This window comes from Podarcis muralis, chromosome 8, assembly GCF_964188315.1.
Source record: "Podarcis muralis chromosome 8, rPodMur119.hap1.1, whole genome shotgun sequence".
Taxonomy (NCBI): Eukaryota; Metazoa; Chordata; class Lepidosauria; order Squamata; family Lacertidae; genus Podarcis; species Podarcis muralis.
Window position 1 is genome coordinate 29,109,269 of NC_135662.1, and position 26,647 is coordinate 29,135,915.

Sequence of the window (26,647 nt, forward strand, 5' to 3'; positions counted from 1 at the left end):
AAGAGAGAAAGAGAAAGGAACAGGAAGCAAGCCTTACTCCCTCTCAGGAGAAAAGAGGATGTAACATCACTGGGCATACTCTAGCAAATTAGAACTCTGTGATCCTCAACCCCTTCATATACTAACTAGCATTGTTATGTTTGACTGCAAATCTCCTGCAGGAAATTTGTCACCTATCGGCAGAAACGTCTTGGAAAAACTAACTTTAGTTGAACTGGGAACATAACAATAAGAATAGTCAGTGCTTTTTTCTTTAAAAAATGTTTAGGGGTACTCTCATTTTCCTACTCCTAATGAAATACTGCCTCTCAATGAGGCCAAACTTAGATTCACAAAATGTTAGGGGTATGCGTCCCCCTGCGTCCCCCTGGGGGGAAAAAAGCACTGAGAATAGTTAATTGCATAACAGAATAACCTGCAGTGATTCTATAAAATGATTGAAAAGGATACATTTCCCCAGCTTCTGTTCTTTAAATTCCCCACTAAATTCCCAAGACAGATACTTGAAACTGCTCCTTAGTGAAGTATTTAAGTAAAAATATACTGTAGAATTTGGAAAGTATACAGAAGTCCCATCTTTAATTGCCCACATAGAGTTTCCAGTGTCAAGAAAAATGTTCTGTCTTTCTCCCCTGCCCCACCCCCCGAAAGGGAAGTCATATATATGTGCCTGGACTCAGTTTATTACATGTCTTTGATTGCTGACACACATTCTTAGAAGGAAGCAAATCAATAGGGCTTATTTTGTCCATAAATGTGCTTTGGCTGGAGATGAGAGAGAGACAGACTTCAAAAACAGAGCTAGCTGTGAGAGGCAGTGTCTTAAATGCTCTGCAGCCATAGACTCAATTTTACATGCTCAGATTGCCCATGTGAACCATCATAGTCCTTGTTTCTTGTAGCTCATTCCCCATTTTGTCCCTGTTCACTTCTGAGGATGCCTGGTTATCTTTTCGTTACAATAAGTTGCTAGAGTTATACTTTCTCAGAGTTGAATTTCATTCCAGGGTATCTAAAAGAACCCAGTTGTGTGTCAGCAGAAATACAACCAACCAACCAACTATGTGTGAATGAAATCTAAAGCCCCATGCATAGCCATAGCTGTCATGAAACATTGAAAGGTGTGTGTAGTAACTGTTTATATGGTTGTCACCTATCAGCCAAAGGGCAAAAGTGTAATGTCGAGAAATTGAGCATGATTGAGGCCTGGGCTCAAGGGAGTGGTTGAAAGATGGATGCCCGACTAAAAGAAAAGTATAACAGAAACCAATAAATAAAACCATTCATATTGCTGGAGCAGCCTACACATATTATAGGATAGGAATGGTGTGAGCCTTCATATGCTGCTAGACCACAATTCTCATAATCCTTAATCACTAAGCAAGCTGGCTAGGGCTGATAGAAGCTGAAATCCAACAATACTTGAAGGACTACAGCTTCCCAACTGCTGAGTTTAATATTCCCATGAAAAACAGTTTCCTCCAAACACATCAGGAACCTTAGGCATCCTGCAGTTGTCTTCTATTTGCTTGTTTGTAACAAGCATGTCCCTACATGGTATACAATTTAATTCTCAAGGCATAAATGTTACTAGCTGTGGCTTGCACTGCAAAATATTCTAGGACAATAGCCTGTCATCCACATGTACTGCAACTTTGGATTCCAAATGTTCAAATGGAGTAGAAAATATTTTTAACAACAACAACAACAACCCTATGTTACGTAAGCAAATGTGAGGACAAAGCCTACAATATTCTCAGTGGCAATTGTACAGACCTGTGCACTCCTGAAGAATAAGAATTTTTTTTTTAAGTATAGATGATGATGATGATGATGATGTTAATTTATGCCATTGATCCAAGTGCCACAGAAATGAAGACCTCCTCTGCCAAGTTGATCAGACAGATGTGATTTTTTTAAATAGAAAGACACATTGGATTTCAGTACAGACGCTCAGAAATTACAATATTGAATAACCAGAACTAAGAATTTTCAGTCCAAATTGTGCATTTTGCTAATATGGCTGGCACTATTTTCAGTTATTAAGCCCTTAAAAATATAGGCACAGGGTTGGGATAATGCAGTAGGTGAACAGGAGATTAGAGTTTACCCAGCAATCATAATAAAAAAATCCAATTTACTTTGGCTTCATATTTTGGGGACCACTTGTATTCATAGTATAAAATTATTTTGAAACACTCAGCACTTAATTTGAGTCAAGTAGAACCAAGGTACTGAAGTTGAATAAACCAAATGATTAAAAATAAATAAAAATGTTGTACTCTTCTCTTAATGCTGCTATTTTATACTCTTCTATAAATGCATTCTCAAATGGCTCTGGAATTGTTTTAAATCTTCCCAACATGCAAAGAAGAATGCTTAAGTTTTGAACTACAAAATTGCAGAAATGAAAACCCACGTGTGCTCATTGAAACCAGCTATTTGTTTGAACAAGGAATCTCATTTCATGCCCGCAGAACTCATTAAAAAAACAGCAACCTCCCATTCCACCCCAGATTCATTTGTATTGAATCTTCTGCAGAAATATAGACTGACCCAAGAACACAATAAGCTACACTTTAGGAGTACGATCGTCAGGGTAGCAACGAAGGCATTCTCAATCATGTATAGATCCTGTAGAGAGGTACAGCTTTACTGGCACTTCAACCAATACGGGCTAGAAGAAAAGTGCCTTTGTAATTAGTATCCATGCACTCTATGAAGATCTTACGTTTACTATGTTTAGCAAGCTTCTTTTCTGGCCTATGGCTATGTGGCTGCATGTATTTCATAGCAAGCATGCTGTGCCACTGTTTCACCTTGTTTATTCACCCATGCAAAGCCTTTTTGGACAATGGCCTTTAATGCTTACATATTCAGAGTAATTGCGTCTTGAGGCCCCAAGCCAGCCCCCCATGAAATAACTACACACGGACACAGAATAAAGATTGATGGGTAACATTAAGGTCACAACTTTATTGATTGCAAATTAAATGTCAGTGGTATTAGCATAGGCATTGGCTGAAGACTATAATGGACTACTGCCCCAGTTGACAGAGTCTATGTAGGTAAATCCATTGAGGCAGCAACATCGGGGTTTTGCCCGACAGAAGCTTACTGTGAGGTTCCTGTGATCCTGGCATGGCCCTAGCCCAGATCTCGACTTCAGACGAGATCTGGGACCACCAGATTCCTTTAACGGAATACACTTTGATATTGAGGGGGGCAGGTGATGGCCACACCTCCCCTCCACACATGAAATTAAGCCAATGCCTAATCACCAAACCTGGAAAGTTGTGACGATTGCTAAGGGGATAGGCAAAAAACCAAGTGGCCAGTGCCAATTTGCCAAATGGATCAAAATTCCTACCCGGTGACTCACACATAGTCAAAAGCAAGGCTGAGAACCTACACTTAACCACCCCCACCCCTTTCTTGATTGGCTGTAACCCGTGATGCCTATTTAGAAACTTAGACCTAGAAACGAAATCTACCGTATTTTTCGCTCTATAAGACGCACAGGACCATAAGACGCACCCAGTTTTTGGAGAAGGAAAACAAGAAAAAATAATATGCTGAATCTCAGAAGCCAGAACAGCAAGAGGGATCGCTGCGCAGTGAAAGCAGCAATCCCTCTTGATGTTCTGGCTTCTGGGATAGCTGTGCAACCTGTATTCACTCCATAAGATGCACAAACATTTCCCCTTACTTTTTGGGAGGGAAAAAGTGAGTCTTATAGAGCAAAAAATACGGTACTTAGTCAGGGGTGTGTCCAGGACCGCCTTCTGAGGACAATCCCATTTCTCATGTAAAATAATCTCTTTAGCCATATCCATTGGCTGTGTGGTTACATCCCTGCATCTCTGCACATTCCTGAAGTAATAATAATAATAATAATAATAATAATAATAATAATAATAATAATAAAATTTTTATTTATATCCCGCCCTCCCCAGCCGAAGCTGGGCTCAGGGCTGCTAACAACAATAAAATAATCCAACATTCTAAAAACATCTACCAGCTCCACCTGGAACGCAGGCTAAGACCCTACCTGCCCGCAGACTGTCTTGTCAGAGTGGTGCATGCTCTGGTTATCTCCCGCTTGGACTACTGCAACGCGCTCTACGTGGGGCTACCTTTGAAGGTGACCCGGAAACTGCAATTAATCCAGAATGCGGCAGCTAGACTGGTGACTGGGAGTGGCCGCTGGGACCACATAACACCAGTTCTGAGAGATCTGCATTGGCTCCCAGTACGTTTCCGAGCACAATTCAAAGTGTTGGTGCTGACCTTTAAAGCCGTAAATGGCCTCGGTTCAGTATACCTGAAGGAGCGTCTCCACCCCCATCGTTCAGCCTGGACACTGAGATCCAGCGCCGAGGGCCTTCTGGTGGTTCCCTCATTGCGAGAAGTAAGGTTACAGGGAACCAGGCAGAGGGCCTTCTCGGTAGTGGCGCCTGCCCTGTGGAACACCCTCCCAGCAGATGTCAAAGCAATAAACAACTATTTTACTTTTAAAAGTCATCTGAAGGCAGCCCTCTTTAGGGAAGTTTTTAATGTTTGATGCTGTACTGTTTTTAATATTCAGTTGGAAGCCGCCCAGAGTGGCTGGGGAAACCCAGCCAGATGGGCGGGGTATAAATAATAAATTATTATTATTATTATTATTATTATTATTATTTCATTATAAAAATTAATTAAAATCAAATTGATGGCAACCGTTAAGCAAATTTCTGTGCAGATTGCCAGAGGAGAGAGTCAGGGTGCGCCTGGTGGAACAGCTCTGTCTTGCAGGCCCTGCGGAAAGATGTCAGGTCCCACAGGGCCCTAGTCTCTTGTGACAGGGCGTTCCACCAGATTGGAGCCACAGCCGAGAAAGCCCTGGCTCTAGTTGAGGCCAGCCTAACCTCTCTGTGGCCTGGGACCTTCAGGATGTTTTTATTTGCAGACCGTAGGTTCCTCTGTGGGACATACCAGGAGAGGCGGTCCCATAGGGAGATCAGAGAGATGTGCTGCTCACTACTGTAAAACGTATACATACTTGAGTCATATCCAAATTATAGCTTAAAAACACATTGAACACACATTTGAAGCATATAGCTTCCCCCAATGAATCATGGGAACTGTAGTTTATCCTTCACAAAACTACAATTCTCAGCACCCTTAACAAACTACAGTTCCTAGGATTCTTTGAGGGTACGATGTGGGTGTGACCTAGGTCCTTTGTCACTTTCAACACAATGCTGTGCATATCCACTCAGAAGTAAGTTCCACTAGGTTCAATGGGGCTTACCTCCAGGTAAACAGGTATAAGATTGCAACAAGCACCATTGCATTCAGTGGGGTTTACTTCTGAGTAAACATGTGTAGGATTGCACTGATAGGCATGAAATATTCATCCAATTATTTAAATATACCTACATTTGGTTTCTAGTACACACACACACACACACACACATTACTTCCAAGTAAACATGTGTAGGATTACACTGATAGGCATGAAATATTCATCCAGTTATTTAAATATACCTACATTTGGTTTCTAGTATATATATATATATATATATATATATATATATATATATATATATAATACACACACACACACACACACACACACACACACACACACACACACACCTAAGTTGGTGAATAGGATGGAAATAACACTGTTGTGAGCAAACAGCAAGTAGCCATAACAGAATAAAAAGATGCATATTGTAATCCTCAGGATTTAGAATGTAAATTCATTATCTCATTTTCTGCATAAATATGTATTTTACATTGTAACATATTTTTCATCTGTGTGATAATGCGATGTAACTCTTCTGAACACCCAGGTAAACTCTGGCTGTGGCTGAATATTAAATCTGATTTGGAACTAAGTCCATCTGGTTAACACACTGCTTATACTAAGAATACACATATAATTTAAATTGCAATTTCATGCAAAATGACTTATTTTGCATAATATCTGTCCCTTGTAAGGCTTGCACAAAAAATGATAAAGGAGCCTTGACCGTAGCACACTGTGGTCAGCAGCTGGCAAATGAATAACTGAATAACAATGTTTATGTGTGTGTTTTTTTAAAAAAGTCATGAATATAAATCTATATAACTGTATCACTTCTCATGTTTATCTAGAGTAAAAATTAATATATGTAAAGTATTGCTATATTTACTCTGGCTACAAAAGCACACTGAATGCACTATCCCCCACAATCTTAAATGAATAGAGCTTATAAAAAAATCATTGTGCTTTCATATTACTTCCTAGTAATCCAGGAAAACACATTCATATATTCGAAACAGAGGAATTGACAGAATCTCTGCCCATTGGGAAAAGTAACAGTCTAAGAGTTTGTGAAAGGTTTGCCTACCAAATAAAATACATATTATTCAACTAGTGCTGTGCCAAAAATTTATCCTGAATGTTCCTCTGAACCATTCTCCATCAATTAATGAGAAAATAAATTGAGTTTAAACATTATCAAAAGGCGTGGAAAGAAGCTTTCATCACATTGATACCTAAGACAGAATCTGAAAAGACTCAGCTCAAGAACTACCGCCCCATCTCACTCCTGAATGTGGATTACAAAATATTTGCAGACATTTTGGCAAGTAGACTTAAAAAAGTTTTAAATGAAGTAATTCACAAAGACCAAGCAGGCTTTCTCCCTGGTAGACATTTATATGAGAATACCAGAAACATCATTGATATTTTGGAACTTTTACAAACTAACATGAACACAAGGGCGGTGTTAATCTTTATTGATGCGGAGAAAGCATTTGACAATATATCTTGGAGGTTTATGAAGAAAAACTTGGAAGGGATGGGAGTGGGGCGGGGGTTTGAAAATGGGTTACGAGCAATTTACTCAGAGCAAAAGGCTAAATTAATAGTGAACAATGTGGTGACGGAGGAGTTCAAAATTGAAAAAGGGACACGACAAGGGTGCCCTCTATCCCCTCTTTTATTCATTTCAGTCCTGGAGGTGCTATTGAATATGATAAGGAAGGACCGGCTGGTACAAGGGATAGACGTCGGAGTGAAACAATATAAACTGAAAGCTTTTGCAGATGATCTAGTTTTGACACTGCAGGAGCCAGAATCCAGTACAAAAAGAGTTCTTGAACTTATATCTGAGTTTGGTCGGGTGGCGGGATTTAAGTTGAACAAACAAAAAACCAAGGTTTTGACCAAGAATTTGACACTTACAGAAACAGAGGGGTTTCAGAGAGAAACAGAACTAAATGTGGTAAAAAAAGTGAAGTACCTAGGGATCTATTTGTCTTCCAAAAATTTGAACTTATTTAAGGATAACTATGAAAAATGTTGGTCGGAAGTTAAGAAGGATTTAGAAATTTGGTCAAGATTGAAACTTTCCTTGTTGGGAAGGATTGCAGCAATAAAAATGAATGTGTTGCCGAAAATGTTATTTTTGTTTCAAACCCTACAGATCGTGGACAGAGTGGAATGTTTTGGAAAATGGCAGAAGGATATATCTAAGTTTGTCTGGCAGGGCAAAAAGCCCCGAATAAAATTTAAAATATTAACAGATGCGAAGGAAAGAGGGGGATTTGCCCTGCCGGACTTAAGGTTGTACTATGAAGCTGCATCCTTCTGCTGGATGAAAGATTGGTTTTTGCTAGAAAACACTGATGTCCTAGATCTGGAAGGTTTTGACAATGCTTTTGGTTGGCATGCATATCTATGGTATGACAAGGTTAAAGTTCACAAATTGTTTAAAAGCCATATTGTCAGAAAAGCAATTTTTGCAGTCTGGACGAAATACAAAGACTTATTAGAGAGTAAAACACCGAGGTGGCTATCACCGGTGGAGGCCAAGGCTCGAAAAAGACCCAATATGGAGGCCTACTGGCCGAAATATTGGGAATTAACTGAAAAAATTGGAGACAGTTGGAAGTTGCAGAGCCAGGATAAGCTAAAAAACAAGGTGCGAGATTGGTTACATTATGCTCAAATTCAAGAGGTTTTTAAAATGGATAAAAAAGTTGGTTTCCAGGAGGAGAAATCGAAACTAGAGACAGAATTGTTAGAACCAAAGACTAAGATTTTATCTAGAATGTATAACTTGCTGCTTATGTGGAACACACAGGACGAGACAGTTAAATCTGCTATGATAAAATGGGCACAGGATGTTGGACATAATATTATGTTTGAAGACTGGGAAAGGTTATGGAACACCGGAATGAAATTCACGGCATGTAGTGCCTTGAAGGAAAACATTATGAAAATGATATACCGGTGGTACATGACCCCAGTCAAGCTAGCTAAGATACACCACCTGTCTGACAATAAATGTTGGAAGTGTAAGGAAGCAGAGGGGACTTTCTTTCATCTCTGGTGGACCTGCCCAAAAGTGAAGGCCTTCTGGGAAATGATTTATAATGAATTGAAAAAGGTATTTAGGTATACCTTTCCCAAGAAACCAGAGGCCTTCCTGCTGGGCATGGTGGACCAGAAAATGCCAAAGAAAGACAGAACTTTGTTTATGTACGCTAGCACAGCAGCAAGAATACTCATTGCAAAGAGCTGGAAGACACAAGATTTGCCCACGCTGGAGGAATGGCAGGCGCAGTTGATGGACTACATGGAGATAGCTGAACTGACCGGCAGAATCCGAGATCTGGATAAAGAAACAATTGAGGAGGACTGGAAAAAATTTAAAGACTATTTGCAAAAATATTACAAGCAGTATGAATCTTAAGATAGTGCATGATTAGGAAACGCTACGCTTTAGTAATTATGATTAAGTAAACTGTAAAATAAGTGACAAAAGAGAAAAGGAGACAATTTGAATCGAACATGTTATGTTTATTTTAAAGGTATTGAAATTGAGATACAATATATTGAATCTGGGTACATAACATTTGAAAGTTACAATAAGGTACGAAATAAGGTAACAAAATGCTGACATTGTTAATTCAAAGAACGCAGAACCGGAAGGGGTGGGGAAGTCCAAGTTGTTTTTGTTTGTTTTTGTTGTTAAAAAAGGGAAAATTTGTTTCTTGTAATTACTTTATTTGTTTGTAACCTATAAAACTATGGAAAGAAACGCAATAAAATTTTTTTTTTTTAAAAAAAATAATAATAAACATTATCAAAAGGGAGAGAAAAGTCTGGTGCGGGTGGTTTAGCTGCATTTACCTAACTTTTGAGGAGGCGAATGAGGCCTTTTCAGATCTGGGGAAATGTTTAATGGATTGAAACAAGCATGCTCAATGCCACACTCACAAAAATTCTAGAGCAGTTCTAAAGTGTCTTAAGAATAAGGCAGAAAAATAGAAAGCTCTTTTGCAGAAGAAAACTTTAAGAAAACAGAGGGCAGTATCAGTGATGTTAGGAGGAGCTAGCAGACTCACCCCCACTTGCATATTCTGCTTATCTGTGTAATACGTGAATAGGGCTTATAAATTCAGATTAACAGATTCCAGACTTATTAAAGTATGCTTCAGGACAGTAATTTATAAGTAAACACTTTCTTGTATGTAAAACATACTTAGAACCAAGGCCGATGCAGTTTTATAATTAAATATCGTTGTTATTTCTGAGTATTTGCATCCGTGGTGGATAATGGATGGCAAAAAGAAATTCTCAGATATAGGACAAGAGTTGCTGAAAGAAAAAAGGGCATTATGTATGTATGCTACAACAGTGGCAAGAATTTTAATAGCCCCAAACTGGAAAAACGGAGAAGTACCATCCAGAGAACAATTGCAAGAAAAGTTGATGAACTATGCAGAGTTCGCAAAGTTAACGGACAAACTGCGTGAAAAGGACAATAGTGACTTTGAAAAAGAATGGGAACCCTTTACAATATATTTGCAAAACAATAAAATAAAAATGGACTCGTTGGCAGGATTTAAATAAACATTTGCCATTTTATTTATAGAGAACAAGAAATATAACAATATGATAACATAGCATTATATACAAACAGCAGAATGTATCCTTTGATGTAATAAACCAGAAATGGAATCTGAGGGAAGTTAACAGGGAGGAAGGAAATTGGAAAATGAATGTTTTGTAATGATATTGGATATTTGTTACGAGAAAAGAAAATCAATAAAAATTATTTTTTTAAAAAAAAGAAAGAAATTTTCAGATAAATTATTGGACAATTAGATTAATATACATTGATTGTCTAACTGCCTGGTTAATTATCTGAATAAACATATCGGACTTTTAGAGAACATATAAATAGATGTCTGTGGTGACCAGTGAGGTGGAGCATGTGAAGTATCACTTGACTATCATGCTGAACAATGAATAATAATAATTAATAATTATTATTAATAATAATTAACTAATAATAATAATAATAATAATAATAATAATAATAATAATAATAATTTTTATTTATATCCTGCCCTCCCTGGCCAAAGCCGGGCTCAAGAGTGCCATTTTTTTGAAGCATCCCCACTTTGTCTATTAATAAGTAGCAGAAGATGGAATTCAGTGGAGCTATGCAACTACTATTTCCTACACTGGTGTCAGTGCTGCTCACTGGCCAGAAAGACGGGTAAGAAGACAAGGTCTGGACCACAGAGATGCAGTGGTGCACCCTCATGACCTTGACCTTGCCAACATCCTTCCTAGCTCAGCCCAACCAGGTAAACAACAGCACTGCTGGTGTTGGGATGGCACTCCAAGGATGTCCACAGCCACATGTACCATTAATGCCCTTAAAGTTGCAAGAGGATCTTGCTGCCAAGTAGTTGGGGGTTACCTTTAACTTTGATGGTGCTTTGTGGTGGGTATGGAACAGATTCTAGACACCATTTTCCCCAAACATCTGATAGGCACCTATCAGAGCTGAGTAAACCGGTGGGAAGTTCCTTGCCTACTTGAAGCAACATACACGTCTGAATTTGAATCTATGGCAGTTATCACAAGGCTGGTATCTGTCAGATAAAACTTTTGGATGCTTCTGCGCAGAAATATATTTCAAGAAACTGGAAAAATCAATGTCAGCAAGAGAGTATTTTTGCCTTAGGGCTGGCCTTCTCTGTATTCAACTCATATGTATGCACAAAAAATCTTGCCTAAGCAAGAATGCTATTTTTAATTCTTGTAAAGACCTTCAGTGCCCTTATAAATAATCCAATTTTAAATAACCTAGTAGACTGTAACAAAGCAATGTAGTGATTCATAGCCCAAGAATGTTTATGGGAATATGTTTATCATGGCATTAAAGATTGTTATGAATGACAAGTTAAGATGCTTTAAAATAGTATACATTGGCGAGAATAAAATCAAAGGAGGAACTGCAGTCACAGAACTTGGAAATTCATGAATGTCTGTAAAACAAGAGTCCAGAGGTTTAAGGGTTTGCAGCACAAATCCTGCATATGTACTCAGAATTAAGTTGCATTGATTTCAGCGTGGCTTATGCCCAAGAATTGCAAACTTATTCTTCAGTTTGGTTCTGTTGCATTATAGAGGAATAACAGAGTCATTCTTACAGAAACAACATTGCTCATGTTTTTTCTGTATCACTGTTGGGCAAATTCCAGCCTAGTTAGGCCTCTCCATTTGGCCAGTGATGTCATTTTCGTCAAGCAACACCCTCCTGTCCATCACCTGATGTCATATATGATTTCAGGTGTGGGGCAGGTACAGGTGGGATTGGATGAAAGGGAATTTTCAGCTGATTGTCAGTACTTGCAAACCCCCTTGTACACCACTTCATAAGTGCCAACAACCAGCTGGTTGTTGGGTAGTGCTGTGCAAATTTCCTTTTGTCCCAAATGTGGGCAAAAATGCCATTGTGAAATCTAGTGCTACCTGATAAATCTGGGCAATGAGGCTGTGTCCCCCACCCATGATGGCCAGGGTTTCAGAATCCAGGGAAGTTTCCACATGAGGTGGTAAATATATAAATACTTCTCTGACTCAGATGGGGCAAGTCTGGAGGAGGTCATGTGCCATGATGCAGGGCCAAAAATAACTTTGCAGCTCCACATTTCTTGTTTTCTCTCTAATTCATGAAGAGGATCATCTGAGTGGATCAACTTTGTGTGAATTTCCTCCAAGTTAATGGTGTCTCCTCTGAAGGGATCCAAAATCCTAAATCCAGCTCTGCCTCTTTTCTAGGCGTATATGCCAGAGTTCTTAGTTAATAACTTAATGAAATGTTGGCTAAAGCGTTGCTCTTTTACAACTGAAAAATCTTCAAATAACGTTGTGGTGGTTGGTTTTTTTTAAAAAAAAGAATATACATTAAATGTTACAAATTGTTAAAAACATAAAAAAAGTATTGTTATATTCTCTTAATATTCCAAACACACCCATCAGTCTTCTGAGGTTGAAATTAATTGTACACTACGCAAATGTGAATCTCATTTGAATTGCTAACTACATTATAATTGAACTCCATTCTAGCTGAATTGCTAATATGAACCAAATCTGTTTACTTGAAATATGAATATTCCAAAGATTTGCCGGTCAAGTAATGCTTGCAGCTTACTTTTATTAATAAATACCTGTACACAACCCTGGCACTTAAGCAGGCAGTGGTTTCATTTTACCATTGTGTTAATTAGTTAAATGAATAATTTATCTCCATTGGGAATGTGGGATGAAACAAATGATGGGAGTAGTTTTGCATTGACATTACATGGCCTAATTTGAATCCATAAACAGAGGCCTGGCTAAGAGACTTCTTAGGTGGGAGCAATCATTGATTCACCTGGCAATTTAGGAAGTGTACAGGCATGCTTTGAATATTTAAAACTGTAGTTGGAGAAAGCTGCCTAAATATTTCAAGAGCAACTTTTGCCATTGTATCTCTCCCATTCATTCATCCAGATTAGCACAGTCAATTATTTTTCAGCCAAATAAAATATATTCTGAAGGAATTTTACATTAGTTTGGTTGAAATTTTAAAATTGTTTTGGATTATTTTCTTTACTTTTTTAAAAAATATAACTTGCAAAATTACAACTGCAAGCTTTTATATTTTGGAGCTGTCCAAAAATTCAGCCCTTCTTGAATATAATTCACTAAACAATTAACAATATGGCAGGATATCCACTATCACTGGACCCTAAAACCCTGCTTTTGGGATATCTAAAGGGCCAAATATAAATACTTTATGTCTTCTGGTGGTCTCTCGGGGCGGGGTGGGGGGTCTCCGCCTGGGCACGCAATGTAGGTTTTCAGTATAAAGTAGAATTAAAGACTTGGTGGGGCGGGTGAGAGGAACACTCATGTAGAATCACAGTGCAATTCTATGCATGTTTCCTAAGAAGTCAAACCTATGGAGTTCAATGTGTATAGGACTGCAGCCTTAGTGAGTCCCAAGAAACTGGACTATGGTAATGGTAGTGCTCTACTCAAAAGAAAGATGTTGGCATTTTTCTTGAGTGATAATTTCCTCTGTGGATGCATCTGCTTCATTCAGTCAATGTAAAATCTATGAGAAATTTGCCTGAAGAGGAAAAGTGTAAGAAGAGCAGGATGTGGAGGACAATCTAGTGATTACGCAAGATTTCAATTTATTTGCCACCGGAAGTACTATAATAACCAGTCATTACATTAATATTTTGCTAATAATATTAAGATATATCATTGCCATTTCACAACAAATTAAAGGCGGAGGGGGGAGGGGGGACAGGGACCACCCAATAACGGCATTGTATAGTTTGCCATTTCAGCTATTATCACCTGTGGTTTAGCCTCCCAACAGCTTTCTGAAACACAATGAATTCTAATTAGCTTTCTGACTTGTGCCAAAGATCTTAATATGCTCCATGTTTCTGGGAGATATTAAACTCGCTCATTTATCCTCAATTAGGGGAAATGTCATTTGGCGGATTATGAAATGAATGTAATCTGATGCAGATCAGAATTTAATAATCCCTTCTGACCATTAAGGATGTCTGTTGGTGGCTGGAAACTGCCAGCAAAGTTTCTCTGCAAGCCAGGCACTTCTGATTAAGAAAGGAGACTTCAGCTCATAATGGGAAATCAACATATGGGTCGGCAGGTTAATATTCTGCTCCAAACCTGACACATTTAGCCACCGTGATACTGTTACTCCAAAATCCAATAAGCTCTTAAATTAGAATGACATGATAAATACAGCATTTGTATATTGAAGTTTCATCTGGACTGGCTTCAATATGAAAGCAATATCCTTCCATTGCACCTATTGCTATTGATCAAAGGGAACATTTTTAAACTAGAAATTATGAGATTATACGAGGGTGAAGGGAAATGACGGTGATCCATCCTTGGAAACTCATTTCTGTAAATGAATCAGCTCTTGCTCATGGAAGCCCATTGCCGGAATAAATTCAAGTTGTTTCCAGAAAGTGGCAATTGAAGTCTCCTAATCCATCCAGGGACGGCATAGAGAGACTCCATCACCCACCTGACCTCCAGTTGGTTATGTCACTGCTGCTTACCAGGAGCTAGAGGAGCGAGGTGGCAGGGAAGGAGTGCCAGACTAGCACTGTTGCTGTGTTTGCACCACACCAACCACCTTCTGCCTTCCCCTACTCTCTACCTCTTGGTAAGCAACAGCAAAGTAACCCATTGGAAGTTACCGGTAGATGTGTGTGGCTGCTCCACCAGTGCTGTGCATTACTGAGTCAGTGCTTTAGAAGGTGATTATTAAATAAATTGCAATATAATCAATTAAGTATACACAAATCCATATTTTAGTACTGGGGGGGGGGAATCACTGCAGTTAGAACAACATTTAGCCAAAAGATGTTTTTTAGAGTTGCAGAAAAAGGGAAAGCTGGGCAAAATCTTGTAGAGGTCTGATGCAGAGTTATTTGATCTCCCCAACAGTGATATTGTCAGATGCTTCTGGTCACAAGATACGAGATACTGTGTTTAGTGAAGATGCAAAAAAGGAAAAATCTTGAATATATATAAAAAATGTCAAATCTGCTATTTGGTACAATCAAATTAAAACAGACCACAAAAGGGTTTATGTACCTGCAAGAATTAACTTTGCCCCCTGTTAGACATGCTTCCACCCACCTCAGATTCCAAACAATGTCTACTGAATACCTGGCTGGGAGATATACTAACAAATGATTGGCCGTGCTGCTGGGGCTCATGGGAGTATTTGGTGGGTATAAAGCTGTGTAAAGGGCAATCCCAGGTTAGCAATCCAATGGTGAAAAGGGTTGTTGGCCTCTTGCAGAAATTGACCTATTTGGTATACTATGAAGTGGTCCTCTGTCTGAGGATCTTCTGGGCTTTGGGAGGTGGTAGATAAACAGTACAGGCTTACCACTGGGACTCTTTATCCCAAACCCTGATGTCTTGGAGTCTCTGTTTCTTGTTCCCTTATTGTTTCCTCTAAGAGTGAGGACAACACACTTCTCTTCTTCCTTTAGCCCCAATCTGTTGCTGCTATCTCAGTAAATAGCACCCCTCTGGGTGTGTGTACAGCCTTAACGTTCAAAAAGACTTTACAATACTGGGTCAGAACATCCAACTTACTTTTGAAATGCAACATTTGTAAATGGGGAATGGTTATGGGTAAATATGGAACCTAGTGATTTATGGAAGCAAGGAAACAGAATACAGTGGTACCTCGGGTTAAGAACTTAATTCGTTCTGGAGGACCACTCTTAACCTGAAACTGCTCTTAACCTGAGGTACCACTTTAGCTAATGGGGCCTCCTGCTGCCGCTGCACGATTTCTGTTCTCATCCTGAAGCAAAGTTCTTAACCCGAGGTACTATTTCTGGGTTAGCGGAGTCTGTAACCTGAAGTGTCTGTAACTCGAGGTACCACTGTATTTCTGTTTGCTGTTTTGTCTTTGTGAATAATGTGTTGGCTTTTAAACTTTGTTTTGTTTTTGAAAATTGCTTCTTTTTGTTGATGTTCAGCATAAGGCAAGCTTGAAGGACATTTCCCCAACCTCAAACAGGAAATAACATGAGCTCACTATCCACCTGTAAAGATAATAAGTATAGTTTTAAACAGGCCTGTGTTATTAGGAAGCATCTTAATCTTGTTCTCTGAAGAATTGGATTGATGTAGAATAATAATGTATACTTGCAATTTCCATATAGCCAAATCTTTGGAACATTAATGGAAAACCATGCTTAATAAGAAAAGAAAACCCAGGTAGATTTTTTTTTATAAGGTTTTGAACTTTGCCTCTAGAGAGCTGACTTATGAAAGTTTGGAGATTTTATATTTAATTTCTAATACAACAAAGTTTAGAATTACATTTTCAATTTAGTTCAACCATAGAAGATGGTCTTGAATAATGATAATGTAAAATTGTCTCAACTTATGATGATTGGAATTCCAGCACTTGCCATGTTATTGCAGAATGTCAGGAGAAATAGCCCACAGAAGTCTTAAAAAGGAATAGTGCTGGAGCGAAAAGTTAATTATTGAAATGTTATTGAAAACACGACTTCCATTAAATTCGTTATTACTTTAAATTAGTCAAAGATGAAATAATATTATCAAGGGCTGATAATCCCCTCCCCATTTTTAAGTAATATATTAAGAAGGATGATTGCTTATTCTTAAAACATGGATTGTTTCATACATTGGGGATGTTGGGCAATAATAAAATACAAACTAATACAGAGACAAAGTCTAACATGTTAAAGGCCCATTCAGTATGGGACCGTTAACTGCATGTCCCCATGCTTAGTTGTTCATGGATGTTGGGAAATGAAAGCATTTGTGTTCCTAGAGTGCAATGCACCCCCTGTCATTGAGCAGATAATTATTAGGACAACTGTGTTATGTTTGAAGGCCTACTTCCTACCTATGTGTGTCTGTTATGGGGTGAAATAGATGTCTAGATATGTATATGGAATTCATGCATGGGTCTTCGCATGAAAATAAAAGTGGGTGCATTGTGGTGCCAATTAGATCCAGGACTAGCCAGGAAGTGTGGGAAATGGATGAGGATTTCATTGAACCTTGTGTTGATTCATTCCAATGCACCTGGGGTGGAACTTCTCAGGGCACTAATTTGTTGTTGTTTAGTTGTTTAGTCATGTCCGACTCTTCGTGACCCCATGGACCAGAGCACACCAGGCACTCCTGTCTTCCACTGCCTCCCGCAGTTTGGTCAAACTCATGCTGGTAGCTTTGAGAACACTGTCCAACCATCTCATTCTCTGTCATCCCCTTCTCCTTGTGCCCTCCATCTTTCTCAACATCAGGGTCTTTTCCGGGGAGTCTTCTCTAACTAATTAGTGTAGGGAATTAAACATATGAATCCCTGTGGACTCACATTTGTGGATGAACAGCAAAAGAAATCAGCTGGGTGCCAGAATTCAAAACATAGGGCTTTGCACACTCTCCTGCAGGGAGAGAGCCCCAGTTTCAGAGATTAAACTCACATAAATTAAGCATCAGCATAGCATTAGGAATATAGATTATTAAACCTTTTCATCCTCTTCAGCTACACACAGCAGCTGACCTCTTTCTACAGCTCTTGGAATGAGCAGACAACACACTGTTAAGTAAGTTCAAAATGTTTTACCTACAGAGCCAAGGTCTCAGTCATGCATTGTTCCAGGCAGCAGCAAGAATAATAGAAGCAAAATATTCCTGGGCAGAAAATACAGGCTATAGTTCCAACATGTGCTGTAAGCTCGGAAGCAAGCTTACATACACCCTTCATTGGTTACATCAGGCACCCCCAAACTTGGCCCTCCAGCTGTTTTGGGACTACAGTTCCATCATCCCTGACCACTGGTCCTGTTAGCTAGGGATGATGGGATAAAACAGCTGGAGGGCCAAGTTTGGGGATGCCTAGGTTACATGATAGAGAGTGAGAGATAGAGAAAGGAAGAGGAAAGAAACTTCCCTGGAGTAGAGAGTTTGTGTCCTAATTTAGTCTATCTAGAAATACAACCTCTTCATGCACTAACTAGCCCTTGGCTTGCTAGTTGCATTTGATGGAGACCTCCCACAATTAAAGCTTAAGTTTAAAAAGGAAGGTTGGTTGCATCACATCCTTAGCAGTCTCAGACTTAAATGTAAAAGGAATTCCAAAGATGAAGAGAATGCTTCCCCCATAAATGCTCATTGTTCATTTTTTGAATAGGGAAGGCAATGTCCCAATGTCACTCTCAAAAACTAGAGATGCAGGTGAAGTTCTCAAATCTTGGACTCATAAACAAAGTTCAAGAGCTCATAAAAACCCACTTCAGTGCTGAGGAGAGGAGAGCTTTACATATCCAGAAACCTTCTTAATTTAAATCCAAGCCAGTGAAGAATTCCCAGCTCCCCGCATTCAGCAAATATGCCCTTGAACCCCCCCCCCCGAAAATCATCCCTACCAGCCCAAATTCCATAACACACTCCTACATCTTTCTTCTTAGCTGTCAAGCAGTACTGGAAACTGCAGCAGGGGCATGTGAGGAGAGAAAAGGATGCATATATTTTCTCTCTCTCTCTCTCTCTCTCTCTGTTAGTTTAGTGTAAGAGCTCAAAATCTGGTGGACCAAGGGAAATGTAGTTGTCCCAAGGCGTCCTCCATAGTCCTCAGGAGAACCTTAAGTCAGTGAACTGGGACTGGCCAACATTCAATTTTTATGCATATACAGTGAGTTTAGTTGGGGCATAATATTTGAACTAGCCCTCAGAACATTCTATATCTTTAAAAATTCAAATGAACTCTAATTGTCTCAAGCATTTTGCTAATATTCTTTAGTTGTTTACAAACACAGAACAGACAGAAAGAACTAGAACAGATGCTATAATGTGCGGGAATCCCAGAGCTATTTGACACATATTCAAATCCTGTGCATTTTTGAAGACTCACTTGGAAAGGTTTACAAACTCCCTGCTGTTTGCCTGTTAGACTCAGCATGAACTGCAACAATGAAGGCTGCCAAAACCTCATGTTTACATTTGGAAATGGACCTATTTCAGTGGAGGATGAATGTGATCATTGGGCAGGGGGGTGGGCATATTACTGGCCTCCAGTAAATTTCCTTAATTATTGCAAACCAGCAAAGTGAAGCAGAATGTCACACATCTTCTGCACAATATATGCAGTGTTTGGTTAGGTACTTGAAAGCTGATGCACACAACCTTCTGCTACCAGATGCCCCATCAAACCCATATTCTATGCATTTTTGTGAATGCTCTTTTTCTTGTCTTGTTTTCCCCCCATTATTTTATCTATGTTGGATCTTTGAATTGTGCATATAGTGGTACCTCAGGTTAAGTACTTAATTCGTTTCGGAGGTCCGTTCTTGACCTGAAACTGTTCTTAACCTGAAGCACCACTTTAGCTAATGAGGCCTCCTGCTGCTGCCGTGCCGTCGGAGCACGATTTCTGTTCTCATCCTGAAGCAAAGTTCTTAACCCGAGGTACTGTTTCCAGGTTAGCAGAGTCTGCAACCTGAAGCGTCTGTAACCTGAAGCGTATACAACCCGAGGTACCACTGTATTTCTGTTTGCTGTTTTGGGTCAGTGAAAGTGAGTGAAATATAGTATAGTAACATAACATTCTTAGAAGAAAGTGAATACTTGGATCCCTTCAAGTCAAGCCACGGAACTAAAACCACCTTGGTCACCTGTTGATGACATTTGTTAGGTGAGAGATGTGGGAATGTGACTCTGTTAGTTCTCCTTGATCTCTTGGCAACTTTTGATACATTTGACCACTTTCTGTAATGTCTCGAGGAAGTGCAGTTTCTGTTCCTACCTCCGTAACTGTTTCCAAAAAATAGTTATAAAAGGCCACTTTCTGTCACCATGGAAACTGCCCTGTGGTGTCTTTGTTCCATTCGAATCAGCAGAGGCAGTTGAGGTGTTAGACCAGTGCTTGCAGGTGGCGATGGGCTGGATGTGGGCCAATAAGTCAAAGCTGAATCCTTACAAGGCAGAGTTTTTAATGTTGGTATCAAAGCAGCTGATATAGTCATGAGAAGCCTTCCCTAGCGAGTACACCAAGGCACACACAGCCATGGTGAGCTATCATGGTTTACTTTCAGAATCCCCAAATATATTGTCATTTTGCTTTCTTCTGGCACCTGGCACTCTGTTTTCCAAGTTACAGGCACCCTGTTGTGCCTTTGCATCTGACTCCAGTTTTTCAAAAGAATGGAGAGTTAATTGGATTACACCATTTGAACTTTATCTGATGTCCGAAACAAGACGGAAGTGGAAATAGATGTGGAAAACTTCATTTTAGTCCCTTCAGCAAACAATCTGCCTAGACTGGAAGGAACACTGAAGTCAAAATTAAATACATTTTTAATATAAATTGATCAAGGGAAAGCTTGTGGGTTTTTTGTGATTCCTTTAAAAATAATAATGAGGAAATATTTTTTTTTTAATATTTTATTAAATTTTCTTTCCAACAGTTAGAAGTTTACAGAATAAAGAATAAAGGAAATATTTTTGTCTAGGAAATAGAAAAGGCAGAAGAGTTTATAGTCCCACAGAACCCCATCAAAGCTGGCTTCCCAATAACTGGGGTAACCAATATGGTGTCCTCCAGAGGTTGAACTGCACCTTCCACCATCCCTGACCATTGACATTACTAGCTGGGACTGATGATGATGAAGAAGAAGAGTTTAGATTTGATATCCTGCTTTATCACTACCCTAAGGAGTCTCAAAGCGGCTAACATTCTCCTCCCCCCCCCCCACAACAAACACTCTGTGGGGTGAGTGGGGCTGAGAGACTTCAAAGAAGTGTGACTGGCCCAAGGTCACCCAGCAGCTGCATGTGGAGGAGCGGAGACGCGAACCTGGTTCCCCAGATTACGAGTCCACTGCTCCTAACCACTACACCACACTGACTCTCTGATGAGAGTTGGAGACCATCTGGAGTGGGCCACATTGCCTACCCCTGTATTAAATCCATTATACCAAACCAGCCAAGCTGTAAAGAATTCAGAGACCTGCATTGTTTGAAGGTTCTTTTACAGCATTGTACACTATAATTAAATTCCTAGGGGAAGGAGAACCTGTCCTGTTCAGAGATAGACTACAAGAGGATACTTACCAAAATATCCCATCTGGATAAGTCTCATCAAGGCAAAAACATAATTATGCAACCTGTGCACCTCTCAATAGTTTCAGTGAGCTGCGTCAGGAGACATTTCTGCTGAATAGATATATGTTTATACTGCTGGCTTCTCTCAGCACGTTAGCTTTCTGTGATATTGTACAATTGAATTTCCCTAATAAGAGACTCTAGAAAACACAATGCAGTATATTAGCTGACATACTGCAGAAAATAGTCCAAAAATAGCACGTCACATTCCTCTGATTATGTTATTAGACAATTTAATTTAGTATTTGGCACTTTTAAACCCCCAATGAATAGAAAAAAGCAAGGTTAAAATTTAAAAATTCTACGATAAAACAATAAGCAGCAGTAAGAAAAATAGCATACAAACCTAGAAAAAGAGCATAATACCTATATTAACAATTTGCATTTATGAAGTTACTGTTTCTGATAAATGAGTGCTCTGTTAAATGGAAATAACACAGCAAAACAATGTTTATGTTGTGAATTGTACACAAATTCAAAACTAGGAGCAATTCAACACTCATTCTCCCATTCAATGGCCAGTTTTAAACATGAAGTTTAAAAGCATTTACTCAGATTGAGCAGCCTGCATGCACAGCAGTTGTGCTTGTATTGATTTTATTTATTACCAATTATTATTATATTTATATCCTTCCTTTCCTCAATGGAACTCAAGGTGACATACATTGCTCTCCCTCTCCCCATCATATCCTCATGAGGTAGATTATGCTGAGAGACTGTGACTGGCCCCGTATCACCCCGGTAAGCTGCATGTTTGAATGGGGATTTTAATTCTGGTCTCCTAGATCCTAATCCATCTAGCAGTACACAATGTTACTGTGCCAAGTTGATTGACACTATTGTTGATGGACTGATGAGGCTACTCCTGCTGGCCAGAGCTTCAGAATCACATGCACATCCCATTCAATCATTCATAAGTATGTATGTGTCCCACAGGTGAATCCATGGGATGCTGGACAATAAATTAAGACATCTTCAGTAACAAATCTGGTAAAGTGAAGCTACAGCTGATGCTGTCTAGCATAATCTAGAGCAGCATTTAAACCTACAGTTTTCTAATTCCTTCCCTCACATAGATCTTTCAGCTTCCTGGGTGCTTCCATATTAGCGTTGCCACCTTTTTAACCTGGCAAATTAGTTCAGCCAGTCACACAAGTAGAACATTGAGGGTCCTTATGGAGGCTGCAGTCTAATTGCGGGTATGTAGCCACTTCATTTTAATTATTATATACGGAGCTGCAAAACACATCATTATTGCTTAATGGCCATCATAACCCCATATTAACCTGCACAATAATTTCAGTTTCCAGAGCAGAAAAGACAAGCAAAACAACACTCTACATTATTATACTTCTACAAAACAGCCAGCCCTTATTCATTCTTCATTTGGGAAGGATACTTCTGATTGGCCCATCTGCACTGGCTGCCAGTTAATTTCTGGGCCCAATTCAAAGCTCTGGTTTTGACCTATAAATGACTCAGGACCACAATACCTCAAGGATCACCTCACTCCACATGAACCTACCCAAACCCTGAGATTATCCTCAGAGACCCTTCTTTGTGTGCCTCCTATATGAGAGGTCTGGAGAGTGGCAACACGAGAACAGGCCTTTTCTGTAGTGGCTTCCGGTTTGTGGAATGCTCTCCCTAGGGAGGTTTGGCTGGTGACTTCATTATGCATCCTTAGGCACCAGATGAAGACATTCCTCTTCAACCCGGCCTTTGGCTGATTGACATCTTGTGCCCTTAAAAATGTGGGAGGGGTGAGGGGTTATTGGTTTGTTCTTCTTAATTCTATTATGTATTTTGTGGTTTATATATTGTAATTTTATGTTGTGAAGTGCCCTGAGATCTATGGATGAAGGGTGGTATACAAATAGTAATGATAATGATAATAGCTCTTTTTTGTTGCTAACAGAATAAGAAAATGGAAGATGGCACTGACATCGGTTTATCTACAAATGGCTTTAAACTAGGTCTCCATTCAGGAAAGCCTGAATGGATTTCATCTGGACATATAATCATGCCATTACAATAATGTAGAAAAGAACCCTTTTTTCACATAAACAGTAGCTTAAAGTCAGCTATGCTTAATAGGTTAGGACAGAGTTCCTGAAATAAGAATCCATACAATTGATGGATCAACCCTAATCAATATATACCAAAGATGCCAATCCATCTTCTCCATTCGGCATACTTTTGATCAAATGATTCCGTACAGAGTCAGAAAATGGTGTGCTACCACACATTCAAATTCAGTAACAAAACAACTTGTAAAATATTTGTACTATGTTTTAGCTCAGTGCAAATAACTATTGCTAAGCTAATAAAACTGTGTGTGCGTGAAGGAGCAGCAAGCTAATATAGTAATATGGAGACAGAGAGCTCTGCAGGTCTTGTGACATGCCTTGTGCCTCTAATATTGTTTGTTTACTGTTACTAAGATCCACGGAAACCCCCCTCCATTAGAGAAAATAAAATGCCATGGCAGATAATATTGATTTGCACTTGCACGCTCCATCACACTTTGCTTCTATTGACGTCACAATGTTGCCCTTTCCCATGCTAAAGGCAAAAGCTCCCAGAGTGTTCTCCTGTCACTTTGTTCAGATAATCTTTACCATATGCTTCGTCCCACTTCTACTATTAGTGATTCCATTAACTTTTCGAGCAATCTAAATTAGCAGGCGACGAAGCCAGCTGAACTGCAAAAAGTTATGCCATAGTTCAGCACTTTAATTAAAATCAGGAAGAAAACAAGTGCCTGGTTTAATTCCAGAGTAGTCCACAGAGAACGCCCCAAACCTGAAGCAATTTCAGGAGGAGGAGAGCTTTATTTACCAGGAAGGCAGCAGAGCGGACAGAAAGAGCTCCCAAATGCAACCAGTGAGAGAAGCGAGATCTCTTGATAGCAGCTGTGCCATGTTGCCAGAAGGTCTTCCATATGTGACCAGAGACTCTCGACTGGCCCAAAGGCAAGCAAGAAAAGCAGGTCAGGGAAACAAGCACGTTTGCAAAGTACCAAAATATGCCGTTTGTTCAAAATGTCCAAGCAGTGTTTACCATCTCTAGCTAAAGGGCTTGAGGGTGGCATGGTGAGGACATTCTCACACACGGCACTTCACAGACTCTTGTCGACAGAAAGAGAAACAGGGGGAGTGAGCACTGACCCACCTCTTCCCTCATTGTTATAGTGGTCTGAGGCTTAATTCCTGCTTGCCTTCTGAGAGAGAGAAACAAGAATAGGAGATCCTCCGCTCTACTCAAGGCATTTTCATAAGAGAGAGTTGCAAGGGGTGGTGAGTGTGTGTTTTGCCTCTCTGGAGACAGAGGTGGGAATGTGCTGGAAATGATACAGTATTTTTGATTGGCCAAGCTGAGAAGACATGGGTAGAAGCAGCTATGAAGCAACTAAGTCAAGGGAAATATATGATTGTGGGGGTTTGGAGGGGGTCAGAATCTGGGGGAGGGGGCTGTGTTCCACTTTGCCCAAAGGAACAGCCTCCACTGCTGGTGTAGTAGGTTTTACACCTCTAAGAACTCCATAGTAGAAGGAAAAACAATCTGGTTAACTTCTTTCTAACATTGTTGTTGTTCTTGTTTAGTCGCTTAGTCGTGCCTGACTCTTCGTGACCCCCTGGACCAGAGCACGCCAGGCACTCCAGTCTTTCACTGCCTCCCACAGTCTGGTCAAACTCATGCTGGTAGCTTCGAGAACACTGTCCAAACATCTTGTCCTCTGTCGTCCCCTTCTCCTTGTGTCCTCCATCTTTCCCAACATCAGGGTCTTTTCCAGGGAGTCTTCTCTTCTCATGAGGTGGCCAAAGTATTGGAGCCTCAGCTTCAGGATCTGTCCTTCCAGTGAGCACTCAGGGCTGATTTCCTTAAGAATGGATAGGTTTGATCTTCTTGCAGTCCATGGGACTCTCAAGAGTCTCCTCCAGCACCAGAATTCAAAAGCATCAATTCTTTGGCGATCAGCCGAAGGGGCTTTCTAACATTAGACTACACTGAAAGGAAAAGGCTATGCCAGTCTATCATTTTCACTATCAAAAAACATACATTGACCTCCCCCACTCCACCATTTCCCTTTGCCGCCAAACTCCTGGTCTTGACATACAGTGGTATCTTGGTTTGCAACTGTTTTGGATTACAACCATTTTGGATTACAACCACGTCAAACCCGGAAGTGCATGTCCCTTTTTTGGTATTACAACCCAATTTTTTGGGATTACAACTCTCTTTTTTGGGGGGGAGGCCCCATTGGTGAAAGCACGTCTTGGGTTACAACATGCTTTGGTTTACAACTGGACCTCCAGAACAGATTATGGTTGTAAACCAAGGTACCACTGTATTTCTTTCCACTTCATTATTCCACTCCAGGCATTAACACTCCTGTTAGCACAGCACAGGAAGGTTAATGTGCAGGGCTGCTTGTACATACCCACTTCAACAAGAGCACCAGTCATATCAGCTGGAAATCCGCCAGAGCTGTATATAAATCCATTGTGTCCATCAGCCTCTGAGGGTGGACCATCCTGATATTTAGTTGTGTTCATGGCATACAGTAGTTTAAACCAATCCAAAATGATATAAATCATATTTTGATTAAAATGCAATGTTCGGAGAAACTACAAGTAATAGCTTTCTCAGCATTTTAACTAAAACAAACAAACCTTGTGACAAATCAATATCTCAAGCACTGAATTTCAACATGTATTCTCCTCTGGCAACCTATTTATGTCCACCAAATGAGTCCTGCTGATTTCTCCCTCCATCCCAGCACCGTGGCTCTGTTTTCCCAGTTGTAGCCAATTTAGTTAATTACATTTTCTTTGATAAGACTTATTACTGATAAGCTTTCTTAATTGTTCTATCATGTGAAGGCCCTTACAATCTGCACAAAAGCCCTGTCAGATGGGTCATGTAGAGAAATAAAAATATGAGGTAATGACTTAGCTCCGGCTAATTAGAGATAACAGAGCCGAGGTGGGATTTGGAAGCTGCTCATCTGATGTGCTTTTAAATGGACCGTGAGGCCTACCACTTTATTTGTGAAGTGTGATAGAACTTGTGCTTTTCTATACACCCACATCCCAAATACAGTGGTACTTCAGAATTCGAACAGAATCTGTTCCGGAAGTCCGTTCAACTTCCAAAACGTTCGGAAACCAAGGCGCACTTCCAGTTGGCTGCAGGAAGCTCCTGCAGCCAACTGGAAACTGAGGAAGCTGTGCTGGACATTGGGGTTCCAAAGAATGTTTGCAAACCAGAGCACTCACTTCCGGGTTTGCAGCGTTTGGGAGCCAAAACGTTCGACTTGCAAAGCTTTCGTGAACCAAGGTATGGCTGTACATAATTTTGACCCATATCTTCAAAACGCATGTCTAGGTAGTAAACTTGTCAAGTAAACTTGAATGATAAAAGTAATAGAAAAATGGCAGTCTACATTACATGCTAAAATACACATTTTATTTGCATCATGGTGCAGATGATTTCTCAGGTCTTTCCGGCTGACCTCTTCTCTCAATTCACATATGATCTTATATACTAACAGGCTATGTCCAAAGGACATAGAACATATTTTGCAAAGGTTTTCAA